The sequence below is a fragment of the Podarcis vaucheri genome (assembly GCF_965113315.1).
Source record: "Podarcis vaucheri genome assembly, chromosome: 4".
Lineage (NCBI taxonomy): Eukaryota > Metazoa > Chordata > Lepidosauria > Squamata > Lacertidae > Podarcis > Podarcis vaucheri.
Window position 1 is genome coordinate 54176162 of NC_138762.1, and position 27527 is coordinate 54203688.

Here is a 27527-nt window from a genome sequence, read left to right on the forward strand (position 1 = left end):
CTAGACGAGAGCAGCCCAGCACACAGAAGTTCTCCTCATCCAAGTCAGCCTTGCTGCTACAGAGGTGTATTCAGTGAGTAGCTGTAGGGGAAGTGATGGGATGGAGGAGGAGGAGGACCACAACCAAAACCATCACAGGCTTTCTGATTCTCTAACCTTACTTACCAAGCTTGATGGATTACAGCAGGGGTAGCCAATGTGGCACCCTGCAAATGTTGTGGGACTCCAACTCCCATCATCCTCAGCCAGCATAGCCAATGGCCAGAGGTGCTGGAAGTTGCAGTCCAGCAACATCTGGAAGGCCCCATGCTGCCTGACTCTGGATTAGCGATTTTAAAAATTAAACATAAAATTCTCTTCCCAAAATCCCAATGAAAAAAATGGATGTACGGAATACCTACTTAAAACCCCATTAAAACAGCTAAAACATAATGAATTCTACCCGGCCCTTGTATGCACTTAACCCTGGTCCCCGAAAGCCAAACCTAATAAAAAGGACTTACAAGTGCAATAACAGTCGGTTATTTATAGGCACTAGTCATACTGATGGCTGTAAAATGCAAATTGTTATAACGCACTCCTGTGTTCTGGGCCACTAGGGCACTTTAAATATTTACAAGTTCACAAGACGGAAAAGAGTATCATTCATTATCCAGAAACACAAGCATTGCCGACACTGCAGTTCCATGGAGAAGTCCTATCTATTCCAAATCAAAAGCAAAGTCTAGCAGCTAAGCAAGTGTAGGCACACACTCCTAAGAGGAGAAATATTCCCACCAACTGCAACTGGTAGAGAACAAATGACAGCAGGTCCATTATTTTGTCACAACAAACAGCAATATCATATCCAACTGGCCTTACCATTTTGTAAAGTCATTATTAGAGTCTTGTGCTACCCAAGATTCCTATATAAACTGATGTGATCTTCCTCTGGAGAGCACTTCAAAAAACAACAACACACAGCTAACAAAGGGAGTCATGTCAATTTGACCTTTGGCTCATTTTTAATTAACGGATGAAGGAAAACACAGAGAATCTGACCTTTCAACATTAAGGGGTAAAAGGCATACCAAAAATAAATGCCAACAGGTGCAAAGAGAATGACTGCAAAGATACAGGTAGAGTAGTATACCTTGCATGTATTTTATGCTGACACAGAGCTTGATCCCATTTAAAGTTAAAGGGTAAAGGGTCCCCTGACTGTTAGGTCCAGTCACGGACGACTCTGGGGTTGCGGTACTCATCTCGCTTTATTGGCTGAGGAAGTCGGTGTACAGCTTCCGGGTCATGTGGCCAGCATGACTAAGCCGCTTCTGGCAAACCAGAGCAGTGCACGGAAACACCGCTTACCTTCCCGCTAGAGCGGTACCTATTTATCTACTTGCACTTTGATGTGCTTTCAAACTGCTAGCTTGGCAGGAGCAGGGACCGAGCAACAGGAGCTCACCCCGTTGCGGGGATTCGAACCGCCGACCTTCGGATCAGCAAGCCCTAGGCTCTGTGGTTTAGATTACAGCGCCACCCGCGTCCTATTTAGGCCCATGCAAAAGCCAAATGTTCTGGTGGAGACAAATAGCTCTTTCCTTGGCCATGCATTTGAGAAAGGTAATTAGCTTACCTTTCCTCTCTGGTGGGAATCAGCTGTAAGCCCAGCAGACATGCCTACAGTTCAAGTCTGACAAAGGGAGGTGATTCATAGAGATGACATACTATAGTCTGAGCATGTTCTAAAATAACGAGTGACACATACCAGTTGGGGTAGGTTCACAGTAGAGAGTTTGACTGACAACACCCTTGCCGATAGCCCTTGAAGGCAAAACAATGACTTGTTGGCTCATGCCCGCAGTATTTTGAGAACAGGCCTTTCCAGACTCTCGCTCATCCTATTAAATGGCCAGCGAAGTTGAGATAGTCTGGTAGAAGCCTTCGCGTGTACTGAGGGACCAAACCCCTTTGCCTTTCTTGCCACATTAATCCTAGCTAAAATGCAGTGTTTTTACTACCTGGGCTATACAGTTTTGCACCCAACTTGTAAACTTTCCATATAAACACCAAAATGGCACTCCATCAGCCCATGTCCAAGAGCATGCCGGGTCCAGACTTCATAGCAGATCCTGAGCATGTTGCCAAAAATACACAATCTCAGAGTAGCAAAGTATTCAACAAGTTGCCTCTCATCTCAAGTGGTGCAATATAAAGGTTGGAACAAGTTTTACTTTTAGTGAGACACAGAGAGCAATTCTCTCACCTCAGTGACCTGTTGGCGTTTCCAACTGCATCTCTTTTCCTTCTCCCTACAACAGTCTGAAGAGCAAAGCTATAGGCAAGTAGAGTAAGAAAAGGAACAGCAGAAAAATAACTAGGGGGAAGGGATTGACAGCAGAACTAAAGGCACTGCTCTGCTCTGCTGGCTGCTATCTGCTGTCCCCAAGTGTACAGTGTACTATGTCTTTTCTAGAGTTGCCATATTTCAAAAAGTAAAAACTAGGACACCCTGAAAGTTGTTGATCTTTTTAAAGGAAGACCCCAAAACTGACTTGCCTAAGATTCTGGACAAAGCACCACTTTTCGGAAATTTCCCATGGATGTCAATTCCGCCTTTGAAATCCCGCTAATGTCTGGGGAAATCTGGACGTATAGCAGCCCTGTCTTTTCCCATGCTGTGTATAAACACGTGCACACACCCGCTCTTGCTCATTACCCATAAAACCAACTTCATTCTGAAAATTTCTCATGGACCGTCAGGCTTGCCACATCTAAGTGCTTCAACTGTTCATGTATTCAAAAATTCTCCCCCCACCCGCACTGTCTATATTTTAACACCCAGGAGTCCACCTGCCATGTACTTCAAAATAAACCTTTTCCACAGCATGGGTTAAGGCTACAGTTTTCTGGATACCTCCTACGCCTGACAAACTGCACTTGAACTAATTAAGCTGATATAAGAAGAGCAAGTTATAATTCAACTGTTGTTGTTTTGCTTCTCTCCCATTCCCTTTCCCCCTTTTTCAAAGCTGCTTTGGTACAGAGTCACATTCACCTACATTAAACACCTGAGTGCTGAATAAAGTATTACAGTTTTATATCTTCCTATTAATATCAGCTCTGGCAGAGTTCCTTACCCTAATTATGCCACAAGACTAGATGAAGAGTATCCTTCCAGATTCCCAGACAAACTGGAGACAACATGCTCTTCCAAATGCAATCCCGTATCCAAGCTTTGGGATCTGCCTCTGTGAAGTGTTTGATCAACATCACCCTGTCTGTGTCCACACCACGCTGAAGAAATCTCTACCTGACACACAGGGTGGGGAAAACAGGGCTATGCAGCCTCCTCAGTGTAGGTGCATGTTGAAACAGAACACTGGGAACAGACACAACTGAACCCTAATAAATGTCAACAGATTGTCACACCCTGAAACACCTGCTAATTAGCATCCACTGTCATGTGTTAACCCATTGCTTAAACGCTATCATTTGGAGCAAAAATAGGCTTGGGAGTAACTTTCAGAGCATTTGAAATGCAAGCCATCCTCTGATTTGGGTAGCACTGAAATGTGAAATTTTAAAACAAGGAGCTGACTTTACTGCAGATCATTAAAAAAAGCTTTTGAAGGGAGAGAAAACCAGGGAAACTGTAGCAGACCACTTGAAGCATTCATCCCCCCCCAAAAAAAAATCTGGGAAGTATAGTTTGTTAAGAGTGCTGAGAGGAAACCCCTATTCCTCTGACAGAGATACAATTCCCAGAGTTCCCTAAGAAGAGGGATTGATTCCAAACTACTCTTAAAATTCTAGCTATGAGGGGGAAAGGGGTTTCCTAAGAACTCTCAGGAGAACAAACTACAGGTGTTGGGATGGGAAAGCTCTTTTAGACTGGGAGTGTGCTTCCATCCCCCAGCCCTGGTCTCCACTGACTGTCATCCTTGACCATTAGGCATAATGGTTGCAACTGATGGGAATTAGGAGCCCAACAACATCTGAAAGGCCACAGGTTCCCTAACTCTGACATAGAACAGATCCTGCAGTACTATACTTATATTGGGCAGAGCCAGTTCATGGGAACATCAGTATAGTATAAGTGTGGATTACCTAATTAAGTGTGTATGAATCTGTGCTTATATGTTCAGGTTACCCAAAAAATATTTTCTCTGAAATGCCAGATTTCCAGCCTTTTCATTCATGCATCTTAGCCAGTAATAAAAGATGCTGCAGTCTACCATTTCCTGCAAAAATTAAAATAGTTAAGAAAACCTTTTTACAAGCTATAGGAGCCCTAATGACTATAATCCTGTCTTCTCTTCTTTACATTTTATTGGGAAAATATTTCAGGTACTGAAAGGAAGATTTGTGACGCCACACAGTTCTTTATACTATTCAAAAAGAAATCAGAACTAGTCAAATCCTGATTCCCACCCCTTACCCCAAGGCATTAAAAGTACACCACTTCCCTGTAATGACAGAGAAGTTGTGGTCTGAACAATATGGTTAGAAGGCCAATTAACAGATCCGTTTTGGGAAGCGGTAGGTGCCTCTGTTTTTTTCCTTTTTAGTGTTTGTTCTCTGTACCTTAATTTTCCTTCTTGCAGCAAACTGCAAAGCATATTACAGTGGTACCTCGGGTTAAGAACTTAATCCGTTCTGGAGGTCTGTTCTTAACCTGAAACTGTTCTTAACCTGAGGTACCAGTTTAGCTTATGGGGCCTCCTGCTGCCGCTGTGCTGCTGCCACACGATTTCTGTTCTCATCCTGAAGCAAAGTTCTAAACCTGAGGTACTACTTCTGGGTTAGTGGAGTCTGTAACCTGAAGCGTCTGTAACCTGAGGTACCACTGTACTGGGGAATCAAAGAGCTGTGGCTCAGTGCTAGAGCACACGAGGGCTGGGCGATGTCAGCTTTTCAACATCACAGCATATCACCAGCCAAACATCACAGTCTGGCGATATACCCCAATGTTGAAAAAACAATCTACATTGGTCTCAGCCTGTGAGAAATTGCCACAGCTCTCACTGCAGAAGCTGAGGCGGTTTCACCCCAGTGCCTAGTAAGCTCAGCTGGGGTGCCAGGCTCCTTTAACTGCTCCTTTAACTGCTTGGCCGAGGGGAATGGCAACCGCACACTCCTCAGCCAAGCAGTTTAAAGATTCAGAGGGAGGAACAAGATGTATCGGTGCCTTGCCGATACAGCTTTTTTCTCCCACTATGCAGTATGATATATCGCTGGCGAAACCGCCACCGCTCCTCAGTCCCTCTGCTAGCAATGCTCACAAGAGGAAGTCACCAGCAGAGGGACTCAGGAGCAGTGGCAGTTCCACCAGCGATATACCGCTGAGTGAAGCTGACATCGCGGTCTGCTCCTCATACTGGTCCTGGGTGATATATTGATATGTCGCCCAGGCCTAGAGCAGACAGCCCCAGATTTAATCCCCAGCATCTGCAAGTGAGGCTGAGAAAGACCCTGATCTGTAAATACCGAGGGAAGAGGGAAAAATACAAAAAAGGCCCATTCACACATTTTCCCCAGAGTTTGCAAGAGGACACACACACTCCATTCCAGCTTGCAGCCAAAGCTTTTCTCCAAACCAGGCTGGCAAGCCATCCTGCAGACCTCTTTTGAAAAAACTAAATCACTCATCTGCGGGTTTTACAAAAAACAAAAACCCTGCTGTGTGCATTCAGTTCTTTGGCAACATGTAAATGGGCTTTCTGGATCCTGGCAAAAGCCACAGCAGAGGCACATCTGCCTCTGCCTTTTAATCATTAAGGCGAGCACAAATTTGTTATGTATTACTCCAACCATTGCTATGAAAATGATTTTTTTAAAAAAGGGGGCAATCAACAAAATTGTTTTACATAGTGGTGTTGTCTTCAGAGACAGAAATATTTTGCATTTCGGTAGCACCTCAGAAGGTACCATTGTTATGTGGATGGAGAAATAGCAAATAAGTGCTAAAAACAGGATAGACTGTAGCCGGAAATACATTACAGGCTTGGAATGCAAAGAGCTTGTGTCAGTGTTTCAGACAGATATGGCAGTTCTAATGGTAAGGGCTAGGGTATGGGTTATTTGTGCAAGGAGAGAAAGTCACTACTAAAAGGTAGAATTCAAAATTTCATTCAAGACAACAAACTATGGTTTGCAACTCCGCTGCAAACCAGGATCACATCCCAGTACAGTGGTACCTCAGGTTAAGTACTTACCGTATTTTTTGCTCTATAAGACTCACTTTTTCCCTCCTAAAAAGTAAGCGGAAATATATGTGCGTCTTATGGAGCGAATGCAGGCTGCACAGCTATCCCAGAAGCCAGAACAGCAAGAGGGATCACTGCTTTTGCTGTGCAGCGATCCCTCTTGTTGTTCTGGCTTCTGAGATTCAGAATATTTTTTTTCTTGTTTTCCTCCTCCCAAAACTAGGTGCGTCTTGTGGTCTGGTGTGTCTTATAGAGCGAAAAATACGGTAATTTGTTCCGGAGGTCCGTTCTTAACCTGAAACTGTTCTTAACCTGAAGCACCACTTTAGCTAATGGGGCCTCCTGCTGCTGCCGTGCCGCCAGAGCCCGATTTCTGTTCTTAACCTGAAGCACTATTTCTGGGTTAGCGGAGTCTGTAACCTGAAGTGTATGTAACCTGAGGTACCACCGTATACTGTTTTGGGGTTGCAGAGCAAGCACAAACCAAAGCTTATTATTTTGGACAAAACATCCTTATTATAGCTCTGTTAGGCATACAAGATAACCAACCCTGCCTTGTCATGTGAAGGTGGGGAGTGGGGAGGATGGGGCACTGCAGTACACTTTAGCCTTGAAGAGAGCTTATGGCTTTTCTCAAATGAGGAAGAGGAAATAAGACATACAGAAGGGGAGGTGGTTGAACATGAGCCCAAGGCTGAGATATGATACTAACTATGGGACTTAGACACCAAACCACTTCATGTTTTTTACAGTTTTCACATGAAAGCTAAAAAGAAACCAAAGTGTGCTCCTATATGGCTGTGCTCTAGGAGAAGGCTGCAGGTTTTGTAAAAAAAAAACAAAAACTTCTCATCCATGGGTACACCCCCCCCCCCCAGTTATGTGAAGAACCTGCACACCAGCGCTGCTAATAAGCTGATGGGTGTTTGCGGTACTTTTCTTCTAGAAAAAAAGGTGCTGGTGCTGTGTACCCTTGAGTAATCCCAGAGAAAAGCACTGAGTGTTTGGGGAATGTGCCTGTGGTAGTTGTTCTCTACACAATCAGGTCAGTGCAAGCAGAGCTGCTTACAAATATTATAGTCCCTGCCTAAAGTGCTACCAGACAGAAGTGATTTCAGGATCCTCTCCATAAGTTCTATGAAATAATAATAATTATTATTAATATTATTATTACCCCGCCCATCTGGCTGGGTTTTCCCAGCTGCTCTCATTTAGCCTTCAGAGAAAGAACATTCAACAGCTATCGGAGGATGTGATTAGAAAGATTTTTATTTTAATGTCTATCAGTTACATGGAACGTATCTGTCAGTTAAAAATGACAAAAACAGATTCTGGCTTGCTATCTAGGAAAAGATCATGATTAAACTTCCCAGTAAACACACCTGATTAAAAATAAATAATTTGGTTCATCGTGCCTACTTTGAAATTTGTCTGAGTGTGCATGTGTATGTATACTCTCTCTCTCTCTCTCTCTCTCTCTCTCTCTCTGTGTGTGTGTGTGTGGAGAGAAAGAGAAATAGAGAAAGAAGCACACACAGACACACACATATAGGCTAAATAGTATGCCAAATATTGCAAGTTTTTCGTTATTAAATCAGAGCACTGAGTTCAGAACAATTAGTTATCTTGCACGTGGGTTTGCATTTGGAAGTCTTTAGAGGCCGCCTGCTGCCAGGCTCTTCTGGAAATCCAGCTGGCAGTCATAAAGCTATTACTTCATTTGGTTGCATTTTGTACTTGTATCTGCCTTCTGGGTACAGAAGGCACCAGGCGAGGGCAGTGGGGGGGGGAATAAATATGTGCAGACCAGAGTTTGATTCCATATAGTACTGTTTCGTTTTAGTCAAGTTGCTCCTAAATTTATATTCATCCACAAGAGATTGTGGGTGGCATCTGATCGTGATTGTCTGCTGACACAAAGAAAATCAGTCAGCAAAACGGGGTGGGGGAAATTTCTGGCGATTCCCTCACTCCACACACAGTGGCTCACATCCCCACTAAATCTGCTCCAGAGAGGTGGAGACCCCACAGGAGAGATTTAGGGAGATTTACGGAGAGGGTTCAGGGTGCTGCAGGAGAGAAGATTGCCAAAAAATCTCTTTCTCCATTCAAGTGATGCATCATTCTCTTTGTCCATATCCTTCTTGACATTCTTCTTCCAACAGGCTTTTGGGAACTGACTTTTTTAAGGAAAGGCCTGGAACTATGATGTTTTTATTGTAAAGATCTGTATATAATAGATCATATATATTAATGTTTAATTGTTTTTTTAATTATTGCTTTTTCTATGTTTTAGCTGTAAGCCACCTTGAATCCCTGTCAGAGCAAAAGACAGAAAGCAAACAAACTGTCATATCCTGTAATGTTAGACATCACTCATTGTTTTTAGATAGACACTTAGTAATCACCATTCATAACAGTGTAACTGGTGTAAAACACCTGCAGCAGCAAAGTGAACCCCTATGTTACTATAATTCAAATTTGTAATTACATTTATCTTGCAAAACTATTTCAACTATTTAATATTTCGCAACTCAGAATCCATCTGTTCTGTAGCTCTTGTTTTCATCCAACGAAAGCTCCTTTATAAAATTCAGTAAAAGCATCCCACCCCACTTACAAGCGGGAAAGAAAATTGAAGTGGTCTCAGTATACTTCCAGCAAAGGCCATGCTAGTTTCCTCAGAGAACAGAAATACCTCCACACTTATATTACAAGCAGACAATCCCAACACCAGTGCAGTGTAACCAGTGCAGAATAGACAGAGGGCCTTTCCAAATACTCTTGACAGCCCATTCTATCTCAGCAGTTGATTTAAGTGGAAGGCAAAAGAGACAGAGAGAGATAATGCCACAGCATACAAATGAAAATCTGAAAGGGTCTCTCTTCCTTGTGTTTTAAAATAAGAGATCTGGCTCTGTGGAGGTGACTCATGAGTAGAATGCCTTATGTACTGAAGGCTTGCAAAACTAAGGCCTGAACATGTAAATTAAATTGTCAACCTGTGTTGGTTTTATTACAGGCAACATAAATGACTGTTATTGCTTTTATTCTGTCTGCAATTTGTGTACAGCAATCAGCATTTTAAAGCTATAAATATACAAGCCTTTTGCTTTGTTATTCCATACAAGATTTAGTGTGCGGTGGAGCTTGGAGAGCGGCAAGTAACTGGGTGGCTGGAATGGGTAATCTCATATCCTCTATTAGCACAAGGAAAGAGATGCTGTGGGGAGAATGGCATCCAATCAAGGTCTTTTACACACAGACCAGTTATCATGGAGTAACTATGAATCGTGCGTTGCATCCCTAGAGCTACTGCCTATGTAAAACACTTCTTGAACTAAAAAAAAAATTCAATTAGATTTCATAAGCAGCACAGCATTACTGAGAGTTAGCTCTGGGTTGACAATTTAGGAAGGACATTTTTGCCAACGTGATCTGACTCCTGGCTCAAAGGCTGGCTTTACTTTCCCTACCACTGATCAAGGCAGCTTTGTATTTAAATTAAACACTTTCTGGGTAGCCACAGAGAAAAACAAGGAATTACATACAGGGAACTGAGTGGGAAGGTGAAGGAGGGACTCTGCACGCCCTCCCTCCTCCAGCCCACTCACAAGGCAAAATGTATCAGCTGGTTCAGGAATGGTTCCAATATGTGCCTAAAACAAGGCCCCTTGAAGCTAAAGCGGTAGCTCAAACTTTCAAAGACAATCGTCCTTCAAGAAATAGTTTTTGCTTGGAACATGACAGGCAGAAAAGGTTTGTGGTACTTGCTGTTGTTCTTACACAGCTGCTATTTTTCTTTTCCAAATCAAGACTGACCAAGAGGCGAGCCCACAACATATATGTGGGTTTGCGACTGATATACTCCATTTGCTTTGAAGTTAATCACATCCATTTTGTATTGGCTAAATTCCCTGATATCTGCAAATGTCCGTGCACTTTTAAACTCTATCCCTGTAGTATGGGGATTAACAACTGGGCAACCAAAGTGGATTTTATTGTGGCAGCCAAGAGACTTGTGTTTCAAAGTTGGAAGGGTAATACCCACTGTCTATATTAAACAATGGTTTGAGGAACTGGCTCATTCAAACTCATTTCACATAGGCATCGATTCTGTGTGGATACCTATTCTGACAAATGGAGGGCTTGTATTAATTTGCATGTTTCATTTAAGATCCATGTACTGTATTTGCCACTGAATTTGCAATGTGAACTGAAGGTGATTTATTCTTATTACTATTTGTATATAATAATAACATATATTATTAATATTCCTTTTCTTCCTTAATTATATCCCCCCTCCTTTCCCATGTTAAATTTGCAAATAAAAATAATTCTAAAAACTACTGGCAACAGGAGGGAGGGGTGAAGCCAGATAATCCTCCCACAGCTCAAAGCATCCTGAAGGAAATGCAAGCACTTGCTGGGAGTGAGTCTCTTCCACAATACCTGCAGTCCATTTAATGTGCATATGTTGACTGTCAAACAGCTTAACTAAATAGCCTTGGCCCTAGAAGTCCAATAACCGTTTCCAAAAATGAAAAAGGAATGCTAAGTTCTGGCAAAGAACTGGCAGGCACTTTGACCCTAAAACAGATTCATTTGGCAGTCAGCAAAGCTGATTTCTAAGGAACTAACTTCAATATGAGTGTGTTCAAGGCAGAGCTGCCAGACTCAACACATGGGAAGTTATAATGATAGAATTTGAGTGTGTTGTTTGAATTGTTCCAAGTACACACTTAAAATTATTTTTTAAGGCTTTTAAAATTGCATTTATACCATAATAGTTATTTTTAAGTGACATCACCATTATATTTCATAAGGGTAGTATTAAATCCTGTATTTCTGAATGGGAATGTAACTTAAGACAATGGAACATTGGTTTGCTTAGTATTAAGTATTTTTGAATTTTGTTTAAATAAATATTTGCATAAATATTGTTTAAAGGTAAGTCACTGAGAAAGAGCATATTCCCAGTGTTTATGTGGTAGATTTTATTTATTTGGTAAAGCTCAACACAAAAAACATTCTGAGTGGTTTGCATAGAAACAGTAAAGAACAAAAATAACATTTCCTAGAAACTAAATAGAAATGAGATAGGCACAAAGAACAACTGTATATCACAACTTAACAGTGTACAAAAAAAAAGCTTTAGAGCCAGAGTCTAGTAAAGGTTAGGTAGATAAAAGTTTCTAAGAGACATTAAAATGTCATTACTGTCTCTGCCTTATGAGTTACCTATGAGTTAACACCCACCTTCTGAATCACTATCACCAAGGAGGGCCACTTCTGCATTGACACACAGTGACAATCCACTGGTTGTCAGAAAACCAGCGATTTCTTCTTGGAAGATCATGAAGATTGGCTTGATCTATACCAGAGGATACTGTCTACTAGGTATCCTTGTTCCAAGTTGTTTGGTGTTTTAAGAACCTGTGACCTCAGCTCACCTTTGGCACTGAAAACAAATTCCTATGTTAAGAATGTGGTCCAGAGGGACCACTAATACATCTTTTGCAGCTGGATCTGGTTGGTAGATCTTGCAAATGAAGTAAAGCCAAGCAGATTTGATTAGCCGAATGTCTGTCCACTCTTGTTCTCAAATAGGCTCACTTTTCTCTTTACACCACCTTTTTGCAAACTCCTCTTTTCTCCATTGTACAAGTGTTGACTTTGAATTACCATGGGTGTACCACATCACAGTTGTCCTCTCCCCGCCCCCCACCAGCATGGATTTCTCTGCGGGTGGGAAACAGACCGCAAACAGCTAGTATCTGGAATTCCCAATGGGGCCACAAATTGTTAGGGAAGGGATTGCAGCCGGCCCACAATCCTTGTACAGGCCTGCTCTCTGGCAATGAAAAAATAGCTAGAGTTTTAAATCAAAAGCACTACATACATTGAAAGGAAAAGAAACCCAATGCTACAAGTTTAGGTATGCAAAGAATGCTGCCCTTGGTGACCTGAACAAATTGCTTCTAGACCATGAGCCAATTCAGTCCTACCCTCCCAGCACACCAGCAGGGAAGTCATTATCATCAACTTAAGTGAGCAAGTTCTTGACTTGAGAGCATCCAATTTAATACTGAATTCAAGATGCAGGAGGGAAGCCTGACAAGAAACTGACTACCAGTGTTAACTGCATGTGCAATGGAGAACTGAGCTCAGGGTGGTTGAAAGACGGCACAGAGCGTGATGTAATTTCCTAAAGAGCACATCTATGATTCTACACAAAAGACTGCTGTAGACCAGCTGTGTTAACACTCTCTTGTGAGGCTAATGTTTAACAGTTGTGAGAAGAGTAATGGAAGTCTACAAGAGCCTTGCAGAGCTGTACTTTTTGGTAGCATTTCCACTTATTAAGGCATTAATATTCATATTCAACTTAATTCCTCAAGCTTCTTCCTTCTTCTATGCTGCTTCAGTGGGCAAACTGTTTTCTTCCTGTACCTCACCCTAAAGTTCCAAACTGGCGCCAACACTGTTAATTTCCAAGCACTAACAAAACAGGTTGTCTTCGACTGTAGTCAAGCAAATCCTGACTAAATCTTATGAAGTTTAAATTTACAGGTATTTTCTTGATTTTTAAAATAGGCTTTAGAGATACAATAATCTCATGTGTCTGAATAGCCTGGGAGATACGTGAAGAATTTGGTTTGGAACAGAAATCACAAAGGGGATTCCCTAGATTTAAATTATACCTGACAGGTGAAATTCTGTGGTCACCTTAAAACCCTCCAGGGAAAGATTCCAAAACTCTCCTCAGTAGCTTTGTTTTCAACTTATCATGCTCTTAGGTCATATTTCCCAATAGCAAAATGGCTTTGCGGCAACTTGAACTCCTTCTAAATCTTCTGTCAGGGTGTTTTGTGTGTGTGTGTGTGTGTGTGTGTGTTCTTCCTCTTTATTATGACACCCTTTCAGATGTTTTAAATCATCTGCCAGGACCACCATTTCATCTTTTTCCCCCTTTAACCATGAGCAGCTCATTCAGAATTTCTTCTCACATATCCCAAAGCTTTGATTATCTTTGCATAACTCCTCTTCATATCCTCCAGTTTGCTGGCTGGTAAATGCCATCAAGTGGTAAAATCGAACTAGGCCCTTGGCACTCTGCCCCAACATGGACTGATTAAAGCACCAGCACCATCTTCTTTACCGTACAAGTTTATGTCAGAAGCAGCTTTTTAAGATATGAGCTGGCTCTGGCCTTTAAGATTATTACTATTTACTATATCCTGCCCCACCTCTCAGAGAAGCCTAGGATGGCAAAATCCACAAGCAACAAAACCACCAAAATATCTAAAAGCAATTCCAATAACAGACACAGATTGCGGGAAATATCTACTTGAAAGGCTTGTTAAAAGAGTAAGGTCATTAGTAGGCAGCAAAAAGTCAACAAACATGGCATCTGTCTAATACTTAACAAGAGAAAATTTCAAAGGTAGGTGCCATGACACTAAAGGCTCAATTCCTATATTGTGCAGAATGGACTTCCTAATATGATGGTATCTTCAGGTGGCCCTCTCCTGCATTGCTCAGTGGTTGATTGGGTGGGTAATATAAGGGATGAGACTATTTTTTAGGTTTTGTATACTGGAACCAGCACCTCAAACTTAGCCCAGTTCCAAATTGGCAGCCAGGTCAGTGAGTTAAATCAGAGCTGTGATTGATGGGTGCTAGAGAGAAATGTAGTGTCATACAAGCCTCAGGGAAGACCCAAAAATAGCTTCAAAATGAGCCACAAAGTTCCTTCTTTAGGCAATGAAGGAGGATCTTCCTGGTTCGTTTTGAAGCTGATTTTGGGCTTTCCTTGGTGCCTGTGTCACTCTAGTTTTCTCACTGTAGAGTCAGACAATGGAGAAGGACTACAGGGTTCATTCTTAACAGGCTACTGCTTAATTATGGAGCTGGTTTTTCATCTTCCGTGGAAGAGAAGTGATTGTTGCCCAGAGGAAAAGAATGGAGAAATCCAAGGTTTTAGTGTAGCTGTGACCGGGTAATAGCATGTCCACCCAAAATCAAAAGGTAGCGGCAAAGACACGGGTGCATGCTCTTTCTAGCTCAGGTTCAATTTCATGTAAAAAAAAGCTGCGTTTTTAATGGGTAATTAAAAAAGAAAAACCCTCATAATGCAAATGTAAATAAAAACCCATCATTAGTATGTGCATTCTGCTGCAGTTGCTGAGAAATTATGAACTACATGAAAAATAGCCCATACTAATATCACTGGGGGTGGGGGCTGTGAGAAAGCTGTGTATGACAACCCTGCAGTATAGTCTAGTATTGTCACTTAGTCCTTTGGTGTGTTGGGCTTTTTTTTAAAAAAGGGAAATGCAATGCAAGGGTCTGTTTAGTTGACTGAAGCAGCAATATGGGGGAATGGGGGAGATTATTGATTTCTTTTCCATGTGCTTGGTGGGGAGCTGTAGTTCAACAACATCTGGAGGACCAAAGGTTCCCCCCACCTGAATCAGATAATACTGAGCTAGATACACCAGTTATATGTCCTGATATAAAGCAGCTTCCTATGTAAAACTATCCTGCTATGCACACATGCACCCTTCTAATATGGGAGCTTCCCATATGTGATGGGTTGGGACCATAGCTGTCAAGTGTCCCTTATTTGAAGGGACAGTCCCTTATTCCAGCACAATGTCCCGCTGCTGTCCCTTATTGATGGATGTCCCTTAAATTTCAAAGGAAGCGGCTCCTCTCTCTCCCTCCCTCCCTGCCAGCCAGGGAGGAGGGAGGCTCCAACTGTGTTGCTTGGCTGTGTTGCTCACCCAATAAGCTGCCTGGGCTTTCTGCCTTTGGCTCAGAGGGGCTCAGAAGTTGAACATACCTGTGCTGAGTGCTCGGATCGGAATCGGAAAGTTGGTTGGACAGTGTTCTCAAAGCTACCCAGCACGCGTTTGACCAGACTGCAGGAGGACAGGAAGACTGGAGTGCCTGGAACAGGTGAGGCTGCAGGTCCCTTATTTTGGCTGCTGGTCCCTTATTTTCAAGGCTGCTGGTCCCTTATTTTCAAATCTGTAAGTTGACAGCTATCGTTGGGAATGAACCATGAATGAAGTATTTTAGGAGTTTCCTATGCTATAATGTAGCACAGCCTCTAGAACTCCCCACACTATAGTGCAATCATATGCATGATTTCTCAGAAGTATATTAGCATAGGATTACAGCACCTTTATCTTAAGTCTTCTTTACCAGCATCTTAAAATTTCTCCATAACTAGTGATGCCTAGAATCTTTAAAGTGCCTGCAAAAAAATGAAATCCATTGCTTTTCACATCTGAAACCACAAGCCAGGTGCCACCCTGTGTGTGGCTTACATCACTTTGCAATGTACCTTTGATGGATGCAGAAACTTATGCCTAAAAAGGAACACCTGTGTTCTTAGCAACCAGGCAATCTGAATTATACTGCTATATTATACATTTGTAAGTTTACATCAACAGAATATTGGTGAGCAAATGTCTTCTTACGTCAAGGTCAGATTGCTAAACAAATTTTTACAGTTGTTAACAGTAGTTATTTTACCTCCAGGAAGGGGGGAAATGATTCAAAGGGAACCAACTGGGAACCAATTCTCCCAAAGAGAGACCATAGGATACATTTATATAGCCTTATTTATTCCAGCAGAACTGTATCAGTTTAACATACCTCTCAATCACGACACACTATATAGCCATTTAAATATATGGGTAATGCTTCCCTTTCTTCCCACAATAGCCATAATCCATCATCTTTCACTCAAGGAAACATGAAATGTTTCGAGCCCTTACACAATTCTCCACATAGTATTTTCTTCCATTTATTCAATGGCAGGGGGAAAGCAGATCTTCCATTAATAATAAGGCAAAGAAGATTTCAGAGGACTGTACAGACTGTGATGTGCATGCTGATTTGCAGGATTCAGGGAAGCGCAATGCAGAAGGCAGCAGGCAAGGTTCTCAACTGCTGTGGCTGCCAGGAGCACAGCTCAAGTTCAGCTGTGACCTTAAAGAGTGTCCACCAATCTTTACATGATAGAAAGTAAAACTCCTTTAGCACAGATTCGCAATAGGAGGAAAAGTAAGTCCATTTTAACATTGGGTGGCCGACCCAGAACTGTCATTCTGCAGAGCAACGCCAACAACACACTGCACCCATCCGAGGGAGCTTTGAATAGAACAATCCTTCCTTGTGCCAGAACTGCTGTGACGATAGGCATTTTGCCAACACTAAATAAAGGACTGATGTATCTTAGTAATCACGCTGATGGACCTTCATCAGTAATACTCAACGGTGTGCCCCTGATGGTTACCTGTGGCCCTCCCAACTGGTTGGCCAATGCTCAGGGATGAGTGGGGCTGTAATTCAGCAATGCTTGGAGAGTCACAGGTTCCCCATCCTGTTCTATGCCCAACCATCTATGAAGCAAGAGAGAAGAGTGCTGGTCCCTATGGTGTGGCCCTAGGCAGCTGCCAGTTCACTTGTCTTCTGGCATGGGTCATGAAGTGCCCTGATCTAGATTACAGAACTATCTATTCCAGCCAAACATTAGTGTTATAAAAATTCTCCATTTATTACTGACCTTTCATTCTTGCATGTATGATGCACGTTTTCTGCTTCGGTGCAACACCATCTGCTACCCCAGCAGCTGCACTTACACCCAAATTTGTGCCCAAATGTACTCTTTTCTGTTGTCCTATTTAGATCAGCAATGAAGTTCTGTGTTCCAAAAACCTCACATTTAATGAATTGTTTGGTTAGTATCCCCAATCATCTCTATACTTTTTCTTATAAAATTAACTGTTTCAGGTTTTGCCTGTCACAAACAGCCACTATTTAGTAGATTAAAAATGAATATTTGGGACAAACCCAAAACCTAGTTTGACTGGTTCACTCTATGCAGAGCCAGAAAATAGTTTACGTATATTTGACCTTGGAAACAACTTTTTGTGCAAAATGTATCTCCACTGAAGCAGAAAATTTAATTTTGTGAAGTATGGTACAAGAAACTACAATTATTACAGTCTTGCTTTTGTATTTATCAACACAGACTGGCCTCTGCTTTTCCTGGACCCAAGGCCTGCTGCTGGGACAGCAACTTTGCATTTTTTAAATTAAATTCTGGAATCTCTCTCCAATCACAAACTCCTTTTGAAAATAATGGGTTTTTCTTTTCTTTTCAAGAACACTGCACCTTGAAATTTGGTAAGGCCAGTGAGGATCAGTTTTTTTGTGTATGAAATGGATTAAAGCCACAAACCCCTATTGCCCCAGAATAATCAACACCAAATTTTGTTACTGGGCACAATGAATAATAAAAAATGTACAGTGTTTTTATAAAATACATTTTGCTTGATTTTTAAAAGACACAATAACAGTGTAGCCCATTGTTCAGGCTAAGCATTAAAGACAGGAAAGCATTTCCATAACAGCATTTGGAGGGGGAGAAGGAGTTGATGCGGAATTGCTTCAGCTGATCAGTTCCAGTCCCAGCTATGTGGTCCTCACCACAGTAAACCACTTCCTCATGGACTGCCACCACACAGGAGCATTTTTAAACAGTGCTCACTGTAATGTATTAATCCACCTTGAGTCAAAGTTCCTGCACTTGCTTTCTCAAATTGCAGCAAAATCACACAATGCATACAACTCCCTTTTAGGATGTTCTCCTTGGACAGTCGCCAGCCATGCCCAACATTCTGGCAGGGCCCACGGCTGATGCCTCCCCTTGTCTCACCTTAGAAAACTTCTGACCTAGCATTTCAAACAGTACCCTTTGAATTTCCCACAATGGCCCTGGTTTAGCATCACCCTGTGACAGGATGAGTGTTGGTTGGAGTACTGCCAACACAGCCAGATAAGCCTGCCAAGGCCCACTGGAAGAGGAAGAGGAAGACACTTTGTACAGGCCCCCTTCAAACCTGGACACAGCCCCGCCTCCTGGGTTTCTACTACTACTACTACTACTACTACTAGCCAGTGTGGTGTAGTGGTTAAGAGCGATAGACTCATAATCTGGGGAACCGGGTTCTCGTCTCCGCTCCTCCACATGCAGCTGCTGGGTGACCTTGGGCCAGTCACACTTCTGTGAAGTCTCTCAGCCCCACTCACCTCACAGAGTGTTTGTTGTGGGGGAGGAAGGGAAAGGACAATGTTAGCCGCTTTGAGACTCCTGAAGGGGAGTGAAAGGCGGGATATCAAATCCAAACTCTTCTCTATTATTATTATTATTATTATTATTATTATTATTATTATTATTATACCACCCTTCATCTGAAGATTACAGGGCAATTTACAATATACAAACACAAAAATCCGCACCATAATAACGAACAAAACAATAACCCAACCCAAACAGTTTAAAAGGCCAAATACTGTTTATTAGCCAAAGGCTTAGCAAATAATGGGGGTGGGGGGACCCTGCACATAATGCTATTTTATGTTATCAATCAGCAGCAGTGCTTCAGAGAGCCTTACTTAAACCTTACTTTCTGAATTCCACTATTCAGTCAATAGCTTTCATTAGTGACTCCATGTTTACACTATAACCCTTCAAAAAGTTAAGCAGCAAAATGGAAACCCATGCTGTATACCAAATGGCTGTTATGTTCTGAAACATCCTTACACTTCCTGTAACCTGTTCCTGCTGGTGACTAGGAATGCATGCTTGGGGTGCTAATTTTCTAAAGAAATGACCTGCATATGTCTTTAAGAGCACAAACAACTCCCCATTAACACTATTGTTTACGCAAATTGACTACCAGCTCTTCCACATTTAGATGTTCTGAATCATCCTCATTTATCTTGCATAGTTAAAACTTGTTGAACACTTTTTTATCTTTCTCGGATGTGGCTGCTGCACTGGCCTGCCTCTAATTACCCAATCCATTTTACATCACCTCATTTTTTCACATGGTACTCTCAGGTTATCCTAACTAAAATGAGAGGTAGAAAATAAATAAATGTTTTAAACAGAGGCAGCTAACACGATTTGCAGAGGGGTCTGATCTGTCACCAAGGAAATTCTTCTGGTCCCCCAGGACTCTAATTTGGGCAGCATTGGGAAAAGAAAAACAAAAAAGTAGACACAGCACTGGGTTAGGTAGAGAGGTTTAACCTCTCCATCTAGATAAGCTCCCTGATGAGGATATAAATTGTCCCCTCCCTGGTCATCAGACTGATCATTACATGAGCAGCATGGGGTGATAATCGCCTGCCCCAGCTCATCTGGGTTGGTGCCAATGGTGAATGTGGTCTTCCAGGCAAAAATGGTTAGCTACCCCATGGTTTTATAGAAAAGTTGTCTATATAACGTGAGTGACTCCAAGAGCTGCAGTGAAGGAATAAATGCAACACTTTAAAACCAAATAATTCAAATGCAACAAAACAGAATAGAGAAAATGTGAGTATTATTAAGCATCCAATATTTACATTACCCATACTCATATTTACATATTAATTCTGCTAACATTCGTGTTTGCTAAACAAATGCTTGATATACAATAAAACACATTATCTATTCAAGAAGTAACATAAATTATTTATTCCAAATTTGATTTTTAAAATCCTTTTTATAGTTCCTTGAAAAAACATGATTTATCATTGTCAGTTTTAACTGGAATTATCTTTCTAGAGCAGCTATGCAAATTTGGTCTGAAATGACCACTGGAACAGACCAAAAGCCTATTGCGTCCAGCATCCCATAACACAAACAAATTTGTGTTATTTGAAGGAGGGGAGATGCACACGCAGAATGCATTATACACTGTTATTGCATCGGACATCCCATGGCTATCCGCTACAATCTTCAAAGATACAGGACAAGTATATGGTTCAAACATTGTACGGCTTTTTCTATAAATTTGGCTTGCATAGTTTCATCTGTCCTGGGATGTCACTTTGCCTTTATTTATAAAGCAGAATACTTACAGAAAGTGGTGAAACTTCCAAGTGGGGTCACTTTGCAAAAGCATCCCTTCTGTGTTATGCCTTCTGGAAGACTGACTGGCAGAAAGGTTTTGCTTGTATGATGGCAGCAACTTACTGTAGTACCAACAACTATAGCCCTGTTTGGGTATGTTGTTTGCATATATGTTAGATGCAAGTAGGGTGAGCAGGGATGAATGCACTCAGCTGTCCCTCCCTGCCACTGCCATGCGCCTTACTCGCCACAAGTTGGAGGGTCAAGCTTGAAGAGGGGACCCTCTTCTACTTGAGGAGCTCGCACCAAGTGACATCGAACTCTGCAAAATTGGCATTCAAATTCAGGAAGGGAGTCTCCACTAGAAGGAGGGAGCTTTCCACTTCAGATTTCGCCCTCCAACTCATGGACCTTGGGGGGGACAGGACAGCAATTTGAGGAGAGGCACTATCATGCTCATTCTCACATGTAGCCTTTACACACGAGCAACATACCTGAATCAGATCAACCTCAGACATGAGTACTCAAAATGCCTAGTTCTTTTATTCTCAAGGGAGGGAGAGGGAAAAGAGAGAATTTAATCTGAACCAAAAGTGTGTAGGAAGAATATTCAGCATGTAGGAGTAAGAGAATAATATTTTAGCTGGATATTGCAGCTGTCAGAGAGAATTCTGAGACTGCACTCCCACACAAAGCAGATGCATCTATTCACTTCTGATTTTAGGTGGTGTTCAAATGTTCTCCCACTTCCCAGTTACGGAAAGTGCTCAGAAAACCCTTTCCTCTGCTCATGAGCATTATGCCCTCACTGCTCTTCCAGCTTCTGAAAATTAACAAAAATGTAGATTAAGTTTATCTTTTAGAAGTTGGATGCTTGCATTGCAAATTTCAAGAAGCTTTTTGCCTTTAAAACAGATGCACACAACTCATTTCAGAATTATGTTATCCATGGCAAAATTAAAACAAATGATGATTTAATGACCACAAGTGTGTTGCTCCTGCCTTGCTCATGCCTGTGCTACACAGGAGAGAAAACAAGCCAGAGTCCAGCTTGCCATGAGATGTAAACCCAGGCTCATGGCTGGTTTCTCTTCAACCCAGAGGTAAGACAACAAACCTTTGTTTCTCCTTCTGGTTTGTTTGGTGTGAAACAAGCTACAAGCCATCATCATGATTACAAGCCTTTCCTCTCGGCTTCCAGTTCCATGACAGTGGGAGAGCGTAGGCGATGGAAAAACAAGGATGATAGAGGGTAAATCATTCTTGCAAATTCCCCCCAAGAACGGGCTTCACTCGCACTCTGTCTCAGTACCTGGCTCTAGCTGCAGCATGGAGTGCAGGAGCCAGGGAGGCGCTGAGTACAAAAGTACTTCGCGTGGCAAAAACCCTCCAATGCTGTCATTAAGAAACAGAGGTTCTCTTGTTAATCAGAGCTTAACTGGACTAAAGTACAGGTGTGTGCTAGAAGAGATGAGATCGCAAACTGAGGACAAACCAACTGCAAGGACTTTAAGGTTTGAATTTGAGATAAAATTCAATTTGCACTTCATTCGGTACAAACGTCGGCGGGAAGGGGAGCCTACGGTTTGTTTATTTAAAGTTTTCCTCTCTACATTTATGATTCGGCAACCCTCCCCTGAATGTTAGTTCAAATTATACCTGTACAAGTGAGGATGGAAGAAATTGGATTTAAAATATGGATTATAACATCAAACTGAACTGTGTGTGTAAAAAAGGGGGAAAGGGAGGGAAGCTCTATTTTGCAAAAGGTTTATGATGGAGACTTAGAGCTAACTCTTCCGCATCCTTTATTATCTATGAAGTGAACTGAATAACACTAAGAGGACTTGGAATTTAATTTAACTGGAAGGATAATTGGCCATATATCTTCAGCTGGAAGGTTGAAAGAAGTCTGTGAGCTGCCAAGGAACTGATAAGGTTTCTTATTAAGTCATCTATAATTCAACAGGCTGCTCTTCTTCCCAGGCTGAGGGGGGAAAATGGTGACAACAGTTTATTTACTGGGACAGAGCAACTTTTGCAGCTGCTGTTCTCGGTGCAAAACAAGGAAGCATGAGATGGAGAAAGAACAATGATATAGTTTGAGTCCCTCACTTGAGGTTTTATAAATCATTTAATGTGTCAACACAAATAGAAGTTATTAACATGTGGGGGGCCTACTTTAATTAAATTATATAATTTGGTATGTGAATAATTGGTATTAATAATTGTATTATAAATTGGCATTGTTATAATGAGGCTGTTATTGGAATGTAATTGAAAACGAATAAAAAAATATATCTATGACCAGTCTTTCCTCTCCATGGAACACATTTAAGAGCAGGAGAGGAGCAAAGCACTTTGTATGCATTCAACCATAGTTTAATTTAAACTGTGGTTTAACATTGCATGGGAAGTGGGTCAGAGGGAGGCTTGATTCACAGGGCTTCTTGGGAGAGTAAATTCCAAGGTTGGAAAGGAGCACCATGAACACGATCTTCTGCTGTCCCATATAGTATCCATGTCAAGAAGAAATTACATGACTGTAGGAAGTGGATTCATATTAAGACCAATATACTGCTCCTTCCCCACCCTGCACTTACTCACATTTACATGATAGAGTCAGTTTATGTACATCTGAACACAGTCATAGCTAATGCTTTAGCTGGCTCTCCAAGCACATAAGTAAACTGCTAAACCTGCCTCTAAGGGAGGATGCCATTACATCTTCTACTGTACAAGCATCCATATTGTGGATATGGGCAAAGGAAGAATTTGAATTGGCATGCAGCTTCTGCCCTGCACTTAGTCCTGAAGCACAAATTTTTTATTTAATTTATTACGGCATTTACCATATTTACTCGAGTCTAATGTGCAGTCGGATCTAATTTTCCAAACCTTGAAACCCCAAAAAAATCTGCTGGAAAATGTAATGCGCATCAGCAAAAAGTTCACTCTTTACAAGAATAAAAATTTATTAGTAGCTTCTTCATGGCTTTCCCCGCAAGCGAAAAAAATAAAAATATGAGGCTTTTCCTGGCAGAAAAAACCACGAAGCAAACACCAGACCTGCCACAAAACCCTGGCGGCAGCAGAGTTTTGAAGAAACTGTATTTACTCGAGTCTAATGCACCATCAAATATAAGGCACATCACATTTTTCACAGTGTGATTTGGCAAAAAAGTGTGCATTACACTTGAGTAAATACAGTATATCCCACCTTTCCTCCACAGAGCTCAAGCTGGCACACACTGTTCTTCCCACAGTATTTATTTGGTTATTTATTTCGGTGTATATCCTACCTTTTCCCACAACACAATGTGATTGATATATAAAAAACAGACTAAGGTAATCATCATATATATGTACCCATGAAATCAGTGTGAAAAAAATCATCATAGGTTAAAGTCCTGTTGCTTTCAATAGGAACTAAATGCAACAAAAAGGAAGAAGCATTCAGCTGTGTTTTACTCTGGATCTAACCCAGAATATTATCCTAACCTGGTTAACCTCAGCTATTAAAACCCAGCCCAACAAGGAAGTCTTGCAACGCCTCTGGAAGGGCATGCAGCTGGTTGTTAAAATTTACTGCCCCTAAGAAAAATGTGTTGTCAGTAAGCAAAGAGTTCCACAGCAAAGACCAATTAATTCCATCCACATAGATAGAAATTCACATCTGTAAGACAGCAGCTCATAAGAAAATACAGACTCCCAGACCCCTGTTAAGGAAATAAGTATGTCCAGCTCAGGAATTCTCACCTCTAACAACACTGATCTGTCCCTTAGGTTCCACTTCTTGGCCTACTAAGAATTTTTCAGAGTGATAAGTAGCCTCTTGATGAAACATCCCAGTTAAGCGTTGTTGCTCAGCTGTCTGACTAGGAAGATCCTTATTCAAACCTCACTCACACACGAAGCTCAGTGGATTACATTGGAACAGTCACTAGCTATCAGCCCAATCTACACCACAGGGTTGTTGCAAGGGTGAAATTGGGAAGTGGGAAGCATGTATGCTTGGAAGAAAGGTGGGATATTGATGTAATAAAAATGGTTGTTGCACATGTTGAATTAGAAGCAAGTGCCACTCTGAGACTTATTACCAAGTAAATGTGCCTTACAGCCTAAATTCCCAAATAGGGAACGGGGCTCGAATATGCCCATGCATCTCAAAAGGGCATATACACAACACACAACAGGCATGATAAATGGTGTTGTGATGTTTTAAATAAACGGATCTTTGAAATGCTGATAGATGTCTCAGTCGCCACACTATTATTACCATCAAGGCAATAACACGCTTACTGAGATGCAATAAAATGGGTTGTTACATTAACAATAGCCTCCACGATAAAATAATTTGCCACCTTCTCAATTATCACAAGGAAAACATTATGCAAGGGAGTCCCAAGCTGCCATTTAAAATGTGGTGCATCAGCTTTGGCTCTCTCTGGATACCTGTATATGAGCGCAGAGGAAATGGATAGGAAGAAAGAACCAAAAAATATACCCCTTATCTGGCAAAAGGGAAGCACCTGTATTTTCTCCTAGAAGAGAGGATGGGTTAGATCCAAAGGGACTTTTGTATGAACTGAAGGTATTTCTGCTTGTGCAAATAGAGTTCACAATTGTACTGAATTACACACCTTGATCCCTGTTACAACCCTCCCCCCCCCATCACTTCTCATGTCATTCCAAAGGGCTTCTCAACCCCCCACCCCCAGGAGCACATTTGGGGGGCACAGAAAGCACAAAGAGATATAAGCTAAGAAAAACTGATGGAGAAATCATCTTGTGGATTAACAGATCAAATCTTTTAAAATTTCTCTTGACAAGAGCTAACTATGGCTTAAATTGGAATACAGGCAGAATCACTTTCTTTTGTTTAGATGTTCTAATAGTGTCCATATCACTATTTAATGCTAACAGATGTTGAATATTGCTAAACTAAAGAAATTAGTAGCATATGGGGGAGATATGCTAAAAAAAAAAATACAGCTTACTTTTCATTTTTAGCTTTAGACTTAATGTAAATTATACATCTAATCCCAACTATGAATCACTATACTGATCACAGAGTCATAGAACTGCAGAGCTGGAAGGGATCCAGAGGGTCATCTAGTCCAACCCCCCGTTATGCAGGAATCTCAGCTTGATCATACATGACAAATAGAGCAGCTTCTCTTGTTTTAGATACCAATATGGAGATTAACAATATCACCATGTAGTAAGCATGTCACATGTGACTTGGAAAAGAAGAAAGTAGCAGAAAGCATTAAATGTTTTCTGACACGTTGGAACAGCTTGCTATAAGATCAATTATCAGAGAAAGGAAATCCCATGTTTCAGGATGAAGTCCTATCCTTGGCACATGTTAGGAAGGAAGCTCAACCACATAAAACACTGCTGCTACTCCCCTCCTTCCTCTAAATATAAAAGGAACTGGCCAGCAATGGAAGGGTGATACCAGATGTGGAAGGAAACGCTTTGATCAATAACTAGAAAAATGTGTTATAATTAAGATCTACCCCTGGAAATTAAGGCACATAGCTCCTCTTCTTTCATTTGCTTTAATCATGTCAACATGACAAAAATCTGTCATCTCCTGGCCTGGCCATAAGGAAACAGTGGTTCAGATCCAGACAAGTTCTTCCCAATTTGGTTTTGGAGAGCAGGTGGGTCACATGCAGCCGTCGACCACTCTATGCAGCCCACCAAGCCCCAGGAAGCCTGTCTGCAGTTCCCAGCTCATGAGTTATATCAGCTCTGCAGTAGTGGAAAGATGGAAACAGGGACAACAATCTTTTCTCCACTGCCCAGATGATGGCTGCTCAGCAAAGCAGCAGGGACCTTGCATGGAATGATAAACCAAACAATGGCATAACAAAAAAACGTAAGCATAAGAGTTCCGGGAGAGAATATCAAGGTCCTCCTCTGGTCCTGATGCTGAGCTGCAGTAAGGTAAGGCATGGTGTGGGCTGAGTGGGTAGTCCAAACCCAGGATTGTGGCTTATCTCGCTCCAGACAAATCACAAGGTGTAACCAAGGTTACATGCTGAGTCAAGTTCAGCAGCAGAAGGTCATGAGGCACAGGAGGAGCAATCTGCTCTCTTGTGAACACCCAGTCTTACTAAGCCATCATTTGCCTCAGTGGGATGTGCAAACTGGCTCAGTGTGTTTCTGTGCAATGTCATTGAATATCCCCAAGTTCTAGTATAAGAGATAAGGAGAAAGGGGAATATATGTGCATCTCTAATTCCTTGTTGCTACTAACACGTCTTTTATAAATATTTCAGCTGGCTATTTTGGAAGGGATTTTGCCCTCAGTCCTCTCAGAAGTCAGTTGGGGGGCAAATGTTCTCCTCACCAAGTGATCTATCTTTGAAGCCACCATATTTTTTTTAGGTGCTTGGTTCGTATCCAGCAAATGGTAACTGCAGAGCCCAGAGTTATAAGAACTGAACTATGTAGTTCTACCTGATCCCCATCACATGGTTACTACAAAGTTTAATTCTTGTTGGTAGTGTGTGCAGTGTGGAGAATGATAGAGACTTGTAGGAGGACAGGAACCTCCGGGTGTCAAGTCTGCCCACTGGTTGATGAAGCTCAGTACTGTCTACAGTGACTACCAGCAGCTCCCTAGAGTTTCAATCAGGAGACTTTCCTAGCTGTGTTTTGAATTCTCGGGGATTGAACCTGAGATATTTTGGCATGCAAAGCATGTACTCAACCACTGAGCTATGGTCCTTTCCCAAAATAGGTATACCATAGAGTTGTTGTTGTTGTTGTGTGGTTAAAAAAAGGAAAAAAGGAAGTGCCTGCCTTGGAGCAGAAGACTGGACATGATAATGGAGCATTTCTTACAGCTTCACGTTCTATGGCTTGAAGTCTCTCACAATGAAAAGGCAGGCTATTCATTACTGAATATTATGTATATTGCATAACAGATTGAGAAAACAGTACAATAAAATTACAGAACGTACCTCTGCTCCATGGGAAAAGCAGCTAAATGCTCTTGAAGTATTGCAACCCTAATGCGTTGTTTTCCAGGGTCCAACAGCAACAATTTACGCAGCTCACATCAAAGAACAGCGTGGCTTTTCAAGGCAATACATGTCTCTTAAGAGGATGTGTTCACCAAGCAGATCACAAGCTGGAAATTAAGTCAAATACATATATACAGATGAGGGATAAAAAAATACACATCGAAAAAAACCATATTTTAAGTTCAATTAACATTTTATTTTAATGTGGAAACAGCAAAAGGAATTTCTCTTATGGCTCAAATAACCTTACCTAATTCACAGTGCCAGTCTTACATACAATACAATAAGCCTCATTTGATTCAATTACTTGAAGGAGACTGAAGGCATTAAGGGAGACCATAATGCTACATCCTCACATTCAGAGATATTCTG

The 27527-nt window shown here is 41.6% G+C and overlaps 1 protein-coding gene across 9 annotated transcripts in view; it reads right to left on the reverse strand.

Annotated features, from left to right (window-relative positions):
• Positions 1-27527, reverse strand: part of TIAM1 (TIAM Rac1 associated GEF 1) — a 188912-nt gene that overhangs the window by 111713 nt on the left and 49672 nt on the right. For 7 of the 9 annotated variants that reach the window (XM_082220688.1, XM_082220687.1, XM_082220678.1 and 4 more), the window contains exon 3: positions 27093-27262. The gene's annotated coding sequence lies outside the window, so the exon portion shown is untranslated. Of the gene's footprint in view, positions 1-3122; positions 3337-27092; positions 27263-27405; positions 27525-27527 lie in introns of those variants that run through there. The other 2 variants (XM_082220682.1, XM_082220683.1) reach the window with 2 other exon arrangements.